This window comes from Malaya genurostris, chromosome 2 (assembly GCF_030247185.1).
Source record: "Malaya genurostris strain Urasoe2022 chromosome 2, Malgen_1.1, whole genome shotgun sequence".
NCBI classification, from domain to species: Eukaryota; Metazoa; Arthropoda; class Insecta; order Diptera; family Culicidae; genus Malaya; species Malaya genurostris.
Window position 1 is genome coordinate 127,589,014 of NC_080571.1, and position 11,862 is coordinate 127,600,875.

The window sequence follows — 11,862 nt, forward strand, 5'->3', positions numbered from 1 at the left end:
TTGCGATAGAATCATTTCACTATTGCCGCTTATTCTAACTATGTGCATATAACCTTTGTATAAGTTGTGTCTATGAAAATGTATGTGAATGCTCCACACACGGGTTTTGAAATATTGCAACCTAGTATGAGAAACATCAAGATGAACCATCGATTCGATTTTCTGCGATAATTGTCAACTTGCGATTCTCTCTTGGCAAATTCCACACAGCAACGATCATTATCAGACTGTATATTTTTTCATGGGCCGTGAAATACTCAGAGTATGAAGTGGAGCGAAGAAATGTAGAAAAATTCTCTTGCGGTTCATGTATTGAGAGACTCGAGTTCTTATAGCATCTTCTACCGGATTGAAAATGTTGTATACAATATAGATAGCAATATAGCAGCTTCTGTCAAATTTTCGGCAATCACCAACACTGGATAAAACTAGAAATTTGGATCTTCGAACACAAAGTGTCTGTCCTGGATGTCATCGGGACGGATCATTGGTTGAGTCTTCCAACTACGATGGATAGAATTCCATTCGGAATACCGAAGCAAGTAGTGTTTTAAGACGCTCATAGACGATGACAATCTGCAGATTTCGTCTGCAAAGCTTTCACCCAATGCAAAGTACATTTGGCGGAAATGTTGGTTGACACATTGAAACTGTGATACTACTGTAATGATAAATGTTTCGGTTGGTTTATACTTTTGTTGATTGTTGATTCAATAAAATTTCGAAAATCGAGTTCATTTAAATGTAATTCTACTCCGTTTTTAATTCCGTAGTTTGCAACTGCGACATCGTCATATTGATTGTCGCACCATTATTTTTCATCACAGTGTTAACCATCACGCAATGCGACATTACGTTATGTTACATGAGTCTCAAATATCACACCACTCTTTGAAGACTTTTCAATGTTGCGTTCTGCTGTGTTTATCAATAGTTTTCTTTTGTTTAAATACCTGACTCAAATGCATCAATTCTAGTTCCATATGACTCCAATGATTCGATTAAAGCAGATCATAATTTATTACGGGCAGTTGATACCACCTCATGCATCGCAAAATTTCTTGAATTTATCTAGAACAGTGACTAATCTGAAAAGAAACCTTATCATTCTCACATAAGTAGGATAACGAATTTTCTTTTGAGCACAATGCCGAAGCAAGGAGATATCCTGAAGTGATTCTTTTAATGTGTGGACTCAAATATTAAATCAAACTATAATTAGAGGATATGTATTGTTTTTTTATCTGCAATTTGAACAATCACAGTCTTTTATAAGTCGACAGTTTCAGAAATTTTTTGAATTGGTTCGTTTATTTATTTATTTTGGGGCTCCTTGGTAACTAGTTCATGGTAACTTAAACAGTGTTGCTCGGGAGGATTATTTTTATCATTATCAAGGGGTCGCTCTATTTTTGGTAACTGGCGGTAAATCGCTCACAGACACTTTTCATTTCAATTTTTCTTCGGAGTGTCTGGTCGTGTCGTCGATTTCAGTATGAAAGTTTCCATGTGTTCAACTGGACCGAGTGCCTGCGTGAGTGCGGAAGTTTACCCGCTCCTGCCGAATGCTTCAAACATTCGGCAGGAGCGGAACCATGTTATGCGACTTCAAACTGCATCGGTAGTGCTGTGGGAGTTCTTGGATCTCGACTTCGGCTTCGGTTGGATGGCAGTGACAACATAAACGATTTCTGGAGGCTTGTCGATTTGGGATACCACGTCGTTATTAGTTGCTTTTTAAGCCATTGGAATTATATGACAATTTTCTGAAATAAATGTTTTATATTTCATGGCATTTTTCAAGTCATAGATTTATATCAAAATCTGGAATCTCCCTTTTGACTTCAACCAATATATAAAATAGTAATTTTCTGGTATCTAAATTTGATATGAACTGATAGATAAATGTGATATGAACAGTACATTACATTTTATCTATGAAACACGTAACTTTTACTGGATTATGCATTAAACAGCTTTTAAATGCCAGTCCATTAAAACCTACGTGAAAAGTAGGGTGAAAAATATTCACATAACTTTTCACGTAACTATAATATGATTATTATTTTGAGTGTATATATCAGAAACTAATTTGCAAAGAAAAATTGAAATGGCAATGACCGTACTACCTGATAACGTTTTTCATTGCATTCAATTCCAACAAGCAGTTATTACCAGATTCATTTCGTATCGTCTGAAGTCTGGCGAATCTAAAAAAAATACCGCAAAAAGAAATATGATAGCCGAAGGATGACGATCTAATACTACGAAAATTTGTATATGTGTTGGTAAAATAAAATAATATTTGTTGAATTCAGTTTATTTTGAGTTCAAATTCCCTTTAGACATTTTCACTAATCTTGCTGCAAACACTGCGAAATTCGATGAGAATAACCCTGTGATAACGTAAACAGTACAATATCAAAAACGACAAATGGGCTCCCAAACACGGAGCCAAGCCCGTAACGCGAGCTGTCTTGTATTCTCTTAGATTTTTACATACGCATACAGAACACAGATTTGGTGCAGATTTTCTAGTTGCAGATCTATTAGTATTTGAATGCAGTGACAAGAAGCAAAGTCTTGGCATTAAATTCCTTTTGTGGTATTTGACCTTTCTGTTCCAACAGATAGAAGGAAAGAATTATTGCTCACCGAATCGACAATTCTACAGCCATAATGTGATGGACTAACATCTTTATACAGAGTAATACAGTTTTCCTATAAAAAATCTGGCATCTCTGTTCGCCAGACATTAAAATCAGCGTTGCCAAGTCATTTTTCCAAAAATCTGTCGCAAAAATCTATCTGTAGCATATCGGAAGTACCAAGAAAATGTCACCAAAGCACATTTGGCGAGCTCATAACAATTCGGCTGAAAAGTTCGTATCGTTTAATAGAAACACACATTTTTTTGCCAAAATTCGTTTTTATTATTCAACATAATTGCCATCAGAGGCGATACAGCGATTATAGCGATCTTCCAACTTTTCGATACCATTTTTGTAGTACGATTTGTCCTTTGCCTCAAAATAGGCCTCAGTTTCAGCGATTACCTCTTCATTGCTTCTAAATTTTTTACCAGCGAGCAATCTCTTGAGGTCTGAGAACAAGAAAAAGTCACTGGGGGGCAAATCTGGAGAGTACGGTGGATGAGGGAGCAATTCGAAGCCCAATTCGTTCAATTTCAGCATGGTTTTCATCGACTTGTGACACGGTGCATTGTCTTGATGAAACAAAACTTTTTTCTTCTTCAAATGAGGCCGTTTTTTTGAAATTTCGTCCTTCAAACGCTCTAATAACGCTATATAATAATCACTGTTGATGGTTTTTCCCTTTTCAAGGTAGTCGATGAAAATTATACCATGCGAATCCCAAAATACAGACGCCATAACCCTAACGACCGATTGTTGAGTCTTTCCACGCTTTGGGTTCGGTTCATCGCGTGCAGTCCACTCAGCTGACTGTCGGTTGGACTCCGGAGTGAAGTGATGGAGCCATGTTTCGTCCATTGTTATATATCGACGAAAAAATCGGTTTTATTTCGATATAACAGCTCCAAACACTGCTCAGAATCATCAATTCGTTGTTGTTTTTGATCGATTGTGAGCTCACGCGGCACCCATTTTGCACAAAGCTTTCTCATATCCAAATATTCGTGAATAATATGTCCAACACGTTCCTTTGATATCTTTAGGGTGTCAGCTATCTCGATCAACTTCACTTTACGGTCATTGAAAATCATTTTGTGGTTTTTTTTCACGTTTTCATCGGTAACAGCCTCTTTTGGACGTCCACTGCGTTCATCTTCTTCGGTGCTCATATGACCAGTACGAAATTTTGCAAACCACTTACGAATTGTTGCTTCGCCCGGTCCAGAGTCTGGATAACACTCATCAAGCCATTTTTTGGAATCGGCGGCACTTTTTTTCATCAAAAAGTATGTGTTTCATCAACACACGAAATTCCTTTTTTTCCGGCAAAAGTCTGGCTAAAATGCAACAACCGTTTCCGCCACAGAATTTCGCCTAGAGGTTATTATCGGTTCTGTTTCTGTCGGATTCTTGTCATTCAAGATTGGCAGAACCATTTTGAATCGGTTCTACATTTTTAGTGTATTGGTTTTATTTTTTCAATAAAAAGTACATATGAAAGACAATCAGTTATTACCCTTCATATATATACTAATTATATAAAATGTTATTGCCAATAACATTGCTTTCTCACTATTCCAATCTCATTTACCTCGTCTAAATATTCGTTTTTTGTATAGACATGCGGTATTTACGAATATCAAATGAAGTCGAATAAAAAAAAAGAAGGAAGAGAGAAATAAACAAGACACGTGTGGCGAGGTAATTACGTAATTTCGCCTGGACAATGTTGACAACTGTCGGAACGCAGCCAGAATTCCTCACAAGCGGGTACCAGCCGCCACCTAATATAACCACTTTTTCGATTTGAAAGAAAGGTACACTCAGAAAAATAAGATAGTAACAGCTACCATATGGGAGGTTAGTTTAACCATACGAGTATTGTGGTTTTCAGCACACAATAAATGATCAGATGATGGTAACAATATGCAAGCTTATTTTTACTATGAATGGTTTTGGCTCTAAAATAGTAAAATTGAACTGTATATCGTATGAATAACTACTACAATTGGAATGTTTAGCATAACCGTGAAAGCATCTTATTTTTACATTGTACTTATTGTTTTAACTAGGGCCATGGTATTTTTGACATTTCACATCTAGTTCTTTCGAAACATGGAATTATGGTTAATTTGACAATGGTGAAGATCATTCGAACATGCAAGAATGTTCAAAAGTTATATTTATTGAAATTTCGGTGCAAAAATAACAAGAATACATTGAAACCTGCTTTATTTTTCTAATACATTTTTCACTGATTTAACATTATAAATGTAAGATAATCTATAAAATTTTAAAAATTTATTTATAGTATTTCTGATTCTGAGCCATTTTTTTCTGCAATGAAACGAGCGACTTCTGGCAATTGATTTTGATTTTGAATATTTGTTACCTTCAACTTAATAATAATAATACTGTTCCTATAAAAGTGTAAAAAACGTTATATAAAAATTACTAATAGAAGTATTTACACAGAAACTTAACGAAAAACTCACCCAAAAATATTTCGAATATTATTTCCGAAGAAGCTTCCATATCCGCTAGAGATATTCAAGTGTCAGTGACAATTTGTATAGTCGCACTAAGAAAATACATAGTCGATTGAAAAACACTATACGACGATGTTCTTTCTAAATAAATTATGTTGATATGAACAATATGTATAATGCTTTCAAACTTGACAATCTCTATCCAACTATATGTTTATTCATCGTAACATTATTATATTCTGAAGAAGAACTTACTCACATGGTAGTCATAACTATATCACTTCTCAACTTTATGGTGACCGAAAGCTCAATTTCACCTTACTTGTAATTGTCATTGGGACTTTTTCGTTCTTATTTTAATGATAGTATAGTCAAGTAGTAGATTTTTTATTCTAGTGCTTATTACAATACAGATTGTGAATAATCTGATATCAAGGTCGTTACTATTATTTGAGTGCATAGTTGAAATGACTATGAGGAACAGGTTGCGGTTACTGTAATATTCTTCTGAGTGTAGTAAGAAATGAAGCTAAATTTATGAAATTGATCTAAAAAGAAACTTTTCAGGAAAATTATTATAAACCGCGCGGCGGTGATAGGAAGAGAGTGATAGGCAAATCAAAACAAAGTATAAGGAAAGGTGAATCGAGAGAAGAACAACATCTGAAAAATTTGAAGCGTTGTGTCAGTATTGATGAAACAACTAATAATTCAAATGTAACCGAGTGGCTCATATTGAACAGCCGTGGTCTTCTGTTCTAGACAAATGGTAGATGAGCTTTGAAGACAGGAAGGAAATGTTGAAAAATTTAAAAGTTGTTCCGCAATTATTGAAAACATTTCCGCATTATACTGACGTTTTCGGTTATCAGTACGATGAATTAAAAGGAAGAAGAATGCTTTTTAAGATTAAAAAATTCATTTGAATCGATTTCATCCTAGTTAAAAGATAGTCCATGAGTATGAGGTTAATGAGTAGAAAAAATGAAGCATTTAAAAATAAAAAAAAAACTAAATAATGTGAGTTATCTTTTACACTGAGCTAAATTTTCTTTTTTACATTATATGATATTCTAATGATTTTGCACTATTAGCATTTCCAATAATAGTTACAAGATGTGTTCAACATCATGTCAAATATATGAGATAATCTTATGAAACATAAAACTCTTCTTAGAGCAAATTCAGCAGCTGCAAGATTCATATGGGTGGTCTATAATGTAAATGAAACTGAAACAAACGTATCTCCAGCAATCCGTTTTAGTTTCATTTATTCGACCAGTTCTACTGTCAAATTTAAAACTGGTATACATTGCCGTTCTATTTTTTCTATATTTGAAACACAGATAAAACGCTGCTGGGGCTGCCAGTTTATTTTTTTATAATTTCTAGATTTAAATTTTAAAACTGACATAAATTATGCATTTAGAACACTCCTGAATATGCCCTTAACGTTATTTTTACAGGATTTCCATATAACGAATGAAATTTCCAGTCTGAGTCAAATTGATTGGCGCGTCTTATAACCATTACTAGATATCCGCACAACATACATTGGAACAATTTATGAAGCGCATATTATATTCACTTCGATTTTATTTAGATAGGTTCATATATACCATATGACAAGTTTTATAAAATTTATATATATATATATATATATATATATATATATATATATATATATATATATATATATATATATATATATATATATATATATATATATATATATATATATATATATATATATATATATATATATATATATATATATATATATATATATATATTAAACTTTCAATGGAGCTCATACGAATAGCAGATAATCGCCAACTACTACTTTTCTTTGAGGATTCAAGTTTTACTAGTATTCCAATCGGTAAGGGAGCACCTCATGATATTTGCGAGAGAAGTGAGATCCCGAGACTGAAAATAAAAATGAATCTTACTAGACAGATAGAGTAATGAAATGTACCGGATATATATTTCATGGTCCGTTAACGCATATCCTTGAACGAAGTTGGATGAGCTGTCTTGTCAGCGATTTAAAATTACATTGAGATGCGGAACTTCCTGAAAAAAATGGTCTGGAGCAGTTGATGAATATCGGAGATACAACTATTTCTTCAGCTTCAAGCAGTACGATTCCCGACTTCCATCGGATTTCCATATAAATTATATGGGATATTTTTATAACTTTCATTATGATAACGTCCATTTAGATTTGACGTACACATTAAATAAAGATTATAAGTTTCCATATAATTTCTATGAATTATATTCTGCATATGATTCATATGACAAATCTAATGAATATAAATAAGATTTTCATTTCAGTGTACGGCATGAATATCACATCCTTTCAAATACGGTTAATGCATAAACCCACTAGAAACTATTTCTGGGTTATGTAGGCATTACATAACATGAAGTAAAAATTATCTATTTTGCATGTGTTTTTTTACATGAATTTCCTCTAATTTTTATATGCCTTCAGATAAATGTAACCTATATGATATGTAAAGCATATATTCATTAAATGTATTATATATCAGCATTCAAAATAATAATCATCCATCGAGCAAGTAATTATGATATGAATAACACTACATTGTATGTGAGAATCATGTAACTTCCATTAGATTATAAATTAAATAGCAGCTAAATGTCATTGCTTTAAAAACTACGTGAAAAATATGGAGGATAATATTCACGTAACTATGATGTGATTTCCGTGGCGGTTCAGTGAAAGTGCCTTTAGTGCGCCGTCAGTGTTCTTTTTTTATCGGAACCCTTCCGTTACGTTTCCGTGCTGTTTCCGCTGAGGCGCAGCCAATGCATTGACATACCGACTTCAGTGAAAATAAAAAATATCGGTGACGACGAATTTGAGTTTACCGGACGGACGCTACACTGACGGTGAGCTGCACTGAAACCGCACGGTGCCGGATAGGTGTGAATACGTGCATAGAACACGAATGAAATAATATCAGTATCCGTGCACGGTGTCGTGCCGGCACTGAACCGGACCGGATATGTGTGAATAGTCCGTTAGGCGACTGTTAGGGAGCGACTAGTGAAACGGAGTACCCTTGGACGTTTGCGTCTTCCGTCTCATTTTCCCAAGATTGTAAAAATCTGACCCACCCTGAGGTGAAATTTCTAGTCGGGCAACCCTTGAACGTGACAAGTGGTCCCCGTAAGAGGTGGCGCGTAAGCCACTTGTTCGTGAGTCCGGGGAACGATACGGCAGACTGTGCTGTAGCACCGTAGTGCACTACAGGTTTCTATACAGCGTGGCTAATTTACCATCCAAAGTATGGTGATAACGGTGCTTCGCCTTAGGGTCAGTAGTCAGCAACGACACGCTAGACTGAGACTGTTCGGCAGCTATCCATCTTCTTTACACCGTCATACTGTTTCTGTTCTTGGTTTTGAGTGTTCTGTAGTTATTTCCAGATCGGTCTGGCATGTCATTGACCGTGCATAAATCGAAATTATTGTGATTCTCTCCCCGAACAATTCGATTTGTACTAAACAAGCATTGTCCGAGATTCTAAAAATTTTGCATTTGGAAACAAGGCTGTGTGAACCTAGCCGTTCACACCCCAATCTTAGAAGAAGCAGGTTGCTGGTTGATGTTGAACCAAGAGAAAGACGATTTGTAAACGGAGCACGATGCCATGCGTATCTCTTGCAGATCTGCTATAATTTATTCTTGTTCCAGTAGTTGGCGATCAACAAGTTCTTTATCCGCTTCGTAAAAGCATCCGTCCAGGTTCCATGTTTCTATGCTCACGGTGTTATTTAGTTGCAAGCTTGGAGGTGGAGTTCCTCTTATGTCACTATGCTTATCTTATCTGCTGTTTTCCATAGGCGGTTGTTGGAGGGATAGTAGGTGATCGATCGGAGGGTTGCACTGCACTTCTGAAACTCCAGTTTCCTCCGGTCTGTACCATTGTTTACATGGCTGCTCTGTTGATCCTCGTTGTTGCACCTGGAGAGATTAACCATTACTGTTTTGATACTGCCTCAGTACGCTGTCAAAATGGTTATATGTGCCGTCTGGAGCAATGCGATGGACTATGTTCAGTGTATGATAGCTATTACTATTTCGCTCCTTCTGAACCTATTATAAGCAAGTTGGCATTTTCTTTGAAATATTTTTACGGTGAAGCCGAATGTTACTTATACCGCGTAGATGCTTTTTCTCCACCACAGAAACCCGACTTTGACAGTTGTTCCAAGTAATGTTTAGCTGAGCTGGGGCAGTTGTATTTGCCAACTACGGGAATTTCTCCAATGCTTGTGGTGACAATCGGTACTCCCAAAAATCACTGCGTTCACGATAAAACGATTCAGCTGCAACGTGCAGAGCCCAAGAGTGGATATCGTTTAGTTCCGAGTTGGGAGGGGACCGTCATCGAGTAGGTATGAGGTCAGGGCTTGTGACGACAAGAGCTAAGTCAATCAAACTTCCGATACGAAACAGAATGATATGATATTTGACGCTCTTTCCAAAAATGTCGTGCTCCTTTCTCTTTTTCTCTAAAATTCATGTGAAAAAAGTTAGAAAAAACTGATTTTTTTGGAACCTTTTATAAATACTACCGAATAATGAGTTAACGGTTACAGTTACCGAAATGTTGTTGGAATCATGTAAGGTGATAAGTGACTATCACCTCCTGGTGATAAAGAGGTGATCACCAGAATGTTTGGAATCACCGAAGGTGATCACTTTTACTATCACCATCACCGGTGATTGAGCCAACTTCACTCCATTTATCACCTGTCAAGAAACGTCAATTTTTCAGGAGTAAAATATGAATGTGGCGTATACCGTTGATATTAGGAGAAGTAACATATGAAAGTGGCGTATAATATTTTTCATTACGATAGTTTTCAATCCCTTTCATTAATTCGAGTTATGATGATTTGTATGGATCGAAGAGTAACGTTGAAAAAAATTGCCCGGCGAGTATGGCAAACTGCGCACAAACAAATAAAAAATTAACTTGTTGGTTTAATTCAGTGCCGATTTTTATTTATCAATGGAAATCAATGTCACAGTCAGTTCTTTGGGATGAATTTGCTAGCTTTGAAATGACACGAATTGTTAGATCTTCTTGATGTTTCACAATGGATGGCATTCCTCTCCAATGAGAAAGATCCGTTAAATAATTTTGTGTATAGTTTTCATTCACTTTACGATAATGGCATTTCACAGAGCTTTCAATTGCTAGTTCCATTTTGGAAATTTTACCCACCGGACATCCACTATGATTAGCAGCAACTAATTGTCCAAAAATATTGCCTTATTTAGTTCAACTCACAAGAAGAAAATTAAGAACGCAGTTTAATCATTTTTACTCGTTCAGTTGAACGAGACGGATATGTCGCTCACTAAGTCACGACCATCCAATTCTACTGAAAATGTTAGCATAGAATTTTTGTGTTGTTACGTTATGTGCAACAGGAGATGTCTACATTCATAAACTTATCTCTTTTCCAGAAAGCAATTTATCTTTGACTCTACGAATACCCCAATGATATTCCTTCAAATAATAATACCAACATAAATGAATTGATTTAATTGATAAATACTACCGTTCATTCAATGAATTCTAAAACTATACAAACTAAGTTACTTTTAATTTTGGTATTTAATTTTGACACAATATCAGTACGAATTTTATTAAAAAATTATCCTCTCCGACCAATTTTGGTAGGTTCTGTTTATATCAGTGGCTTAAAATTCACCTAACGGACAATAATTTATAAAGCCACTTCTCGAAAAATCAAATCACTACTAAAAGTGATAACTAAATTGCTATCACCTCCATTTTGACATGAAGGTGATTAAATCGTGGTGACTATCACCTTACGTAATGCCAACATTTGATAGTGATGTTAGCCTTTCAGCAATGGTGACAGAACTTGGTGATTATCACCTTACATGATTCCAAATTTTCAAAAGTGATAATCACTTGGTGATAATCACTTTACATGATTCCACCCCAGCAATCAAATTCATTACTTTTGTGATAGAACGAAAGTCATTTGGCATTTCTATTTCAACAGACTTCGCAGTTGGCTTGTAAGACCAGCGTACTATGCATTAAACAGCTAGTTCGAGACTTTTGTGATAAAAACTAATACCAAAACGATATACACTCAAACAATACGACGGAAACCCGAACTATCGCTTAACACAAACTGTTTTGTGCTTCACAAAACCAAAACTGATTGTGCCACTGTCTCAGAACCAATAAATTAGAACACTGAATGAAAACGAATAGTCTTAAGTGCCTGAGCAGTATTGACATTTGGGCTATAACAATCAAGCTAATTCGTACTCTTTCATTCACATTATTTTAGAGAAATGTTCAAATGAATAGAAAGTCATCCCAACAAGCTACTAAATTAGTTCAAGTGGACAGTGAAATTTAAGCCAAAACGGACTTAAGAATTACCACAAATTGATTGAAAAGTGCACACGAATACTGGGTTCTGCGAAAATTGAATTTTCCGAGTTTGATGCTATAGGAGACACTATAAAATCCAGAAGCTTTGTAGCTAGGATTTACATTAGAGAGCATGTGGCTGAATTTTAGTACGAATATCAATTCAAAGTAATTTTAAATATTTTACTGCTTCACAAAAGAACAAAAACAAAAGTCTTGGGAATTTCGAAATTATTTCAAATCCGTTTCAAA